The sequence below is a fragment of the Marmota monax genome, unplaced genomic scaffold (genome assembly GCF_021218885.2).
Source record: "Marmota monax isolate L192 unplaced genomic scaffold, Marmota_monax_Labrador192_F-V1.1 WCK01_AAM20220418_F8-fsc00048, whole genome shotgun sequence".
Taxonomy (NCBI): Eukaryota; Metazoa; Chordata; class Mammalia; order Rodentia; family Sciuridae; genus Marmota; species Marmota monax.
This window is the reverse complement of record NW_026694895.1, coordinates 2260253-2263767: the sequence shown is the minus strand read 5'-3', so window position 1 is coordinate 2263767 and position 3515 is coordinate 2260253.

Below are 3515 nucleotides of genomic sequence, written 5' to 3'. Positions count from 1 at the left end.
AGCATCATATAAAAATAAGTAAATAAAGGTATTGTGTCCATCTACAATTAAAAAAAATTACATGTAGTTTAGTTAACTCATAATTCACTTACACTTTCAAAATTCTATTTATCCACCCATTCATTTACTTAAGAAATATTTATTGTATACCAATTCTGGGCTAATCGTTTTGCTACCTGCTGAGGGCACAATACCTACATAGACTAATAATGACTTATTTTGTCTCTTGACCTCAGTGACTTATTTTAGTATTCATTGGTACTTACTTTACAAGGTGGATAAGAGAGAAAAAAAGAGATGAAAATCTTTTCAGCTAAATGTCATCACTTGTAAATGATTTTACTGGTGGCTGAGTGGAAAAGTACTTTTAAATGAATGAACAATGTGAAATTTGGAGATTATTTGTCATTTCCATTTTCCTCCAATTTTCTTCTCATCCATTCTAATAAATCATTGATAATTGGCCATATTCCAAGTGGATAGATTTGTCAGAAAGCCAGATTATGGTGTTCATTATAAGTGTTCAAAAATTGTCACCTATCAAATATTTTTGTCTGCATAGGAATTGAAAGACTACAACTTATAAAATTATCTTCATAATTCAAGTGAAGCATTCTAATTATTGATGCAAGGAGAGTTTTTTGATGATCATAACAAGTTTTACTTTAGGAAATTCAATACAATCAAGCAGAGTTTGAAGATTACATTATAAACCATGGTTCCAAGAATCAAAAACTTGAATCTCCATTAACTTTACCCCCAGCCATGTGAAGAAGGGAATTATTTAGTAGTAATGGTTGCAATCATTATATTTTAAAGGCAAAGAGAAAATACTGTAAACAAAGCAGGAAAATATTTTTGGTGTGTAGCATAAACACGCAAACAATTATCTTAAAATGTAATCTTCATTTTACTTATTAAAGTAGATTACATTTTAATGTGCATTGCAATTTGCACATTATAGAGAGCACTCTATATGCAGCGTTAACTGTGTGACCAGCCTGACAACCTGCACAACTGAAGATATAAAAAAAGAAAAAACCTTCTGCTATCTTTCTCTAAATGGATGTATTTGGTGTTGATAGTCAGATACAGTTTTCACCTTTATCCCAGCTTGTTTCTGACCCAGTGGGTTAGTGTTAATCACCACTGTAGGCACCAATAATTTCCCCATATGTGGAATTTGATAAGTTAGAGCACCCACTTCAATTCAAGAAGATTCCAGCTGACTATCCAGTTATCGCTATGGACAGCTTCAAGCACATCCATGGCTGGCCTTGTATTCTTAGCTTTATCAAGCGCTTTGCACTTTTTGTCTTTTATCTCTTAATTGAGACCTGACTGCAAGAAATGCCTATCTCTTCAACTGGGTTGCATTAAGTATTAACTTTAACTGCTTTGGGTACTTGAGGTACAGAAGAGGGGGGAAAAAAAACCTTAAGAAGCTGTGTAGAGTAGAAAATCTTCCCAAATCTCTATTTATAAATTGTGTAAATGCTACAGCATTTTTTTAAAGTAAATAAATCTTTATCTCCTCTCCAGATTTAAAAAAAAAAAGTGTTTATGTTACCAACTAGAGGAAAGTTTATGAACCATCCATCACATTTGGCAGTAATAATAATCCTACAGTTCTGGCCAAAAGAGATAATATTTAGGATGAACAAATAATTCAGTAACAATAGATGAGAAAGAATTCTGTATATATGTTTCTGGAATGTCTATGGATTGGCTCTTTCCTAAAGGATATGGAAATATGTTTTTATTTGAGTAGAGAATACATAAATCCAAGGATTTGGGATAGCTTGCATAGGTTCTAAGTCTTGAAATTTTCTAAACAATTCCCATTGTGTGTGTGTGTGTGTGTGTGTGTGTGTGTGTGTATATATATATATATATAAACCCAATTTGTGCTGTTTTCTAAAGTCCTTGAGAACCCCACCTGGGCCTATTCCATCTTTTAAATCCAAATTTCCTGCAGATAGTAGACATTCAACTAATGCTCACTGAATTAAATGACACACACTTGGGGTCTTTCTCAGCATCTGTGAAACCTTCCTATGACTCCTTAATGTGCTTACCTGTGAATGATGCCAAATTCTGCCATCATAGTGACTCCTATATTGGGTATTATTCCATGATAATACAAAAGAGATACTTGGAAAATATGGATCATGAACAAACAATAGTTTTAGACAGTAGCACTGGGAAAAAAAAGGAAAACTCTGGGCAAAAGGTAAATAACTTACTAATGAGGAGCCTGAATATCACTCACTGAAATAGTACTTTGGAAATTTTATACCAATACCTAAAACTTGATAATAAATGATTGATACTAATGTTTATATATGCCTTCATTCAAACTATCTTCAGCTATATCTAAATTTAGACAAGACTCATCTCCCTAAGAATCAAATTCAAGTAGCTCAGGAATATCATGACAGGTAACGCTTCAAAATAGACCTAGGCAAAGACAATTCAAGGAGTTACAGTAAAACACATGACTGCAAATAAACTTGTAATAGCTATAATTAAAAATTAGTGTTACTAGTAATGAGAATGAGCTTTTCCTATTGAGTGTGATCATAATTGAAAACTCAGCAAAGAACCATAAATTTGAAATACAGTATGAGGCCACATGCTCCAACCAGAAGTGATGGCTGATTCCTAAGTAGTTATCACTAAGGAGCTATCTTGACATGCAAAAGGGATGAAAAGAACAAAACATCAGAATTCTAAAGACAAACAGAATGTTCAGTATAAATGAGAAGAAAATCCATTCCCCATTCTTCATACAGTACCAGAGAACCACAGAATGAACACTTAATGTTTCACTCACTCATTCATTCATTTCATGAGTATCTGGGAACTTTGTATATGAAGGCCCCATGGTAGAAAAGTAAATAAATGCCCAGGCTATTCTCCAGGCACAGCTGTCAGAGCACACAGCTTACGTTTAAAATGGATAATTGTAAAAAATTTAAATCAAGGAATTTTTATGAAGAGTGTTAATTGATGGCAAATAACATGAACTTATTATCTATTGCACCTAAAATGGAATCTGAACTTTCCACCAAGTTTTCTAATTCATTTATTGGTCAAATGCATTCATCTTCCCTGTACCCAGCAGCACCAAGCCCAAACTCCACAAGAATTGCAATGTACCATCACTAACATTTCCTAGTAAAACCTACACTCATTATGAGGATCGATAATATTTCTAATAAGGGTTTAATATGTTTTTTCTGTAGACTTGCAGTATATGCAAGAAGTATATTTTTCTTTTTGCTTTTAACTTTAAATTCTTAAATTCCCCCTCCCCACTTAAAAGTAAAGACAAAACATTCTCACTTTATTGTTTTCTTATAGGCTCATAAAATTTTAGCTTTGTGTTACTTTTTCAAAGACTCTATTAAACTTGATACATGAGACTAGGAGACGGCCACAAACTCATAAAAATCTTTTCAAGGAATTGCTGCCTAGCAGTGGAAATTGAATGGCAATTTCTAAGAATCAAG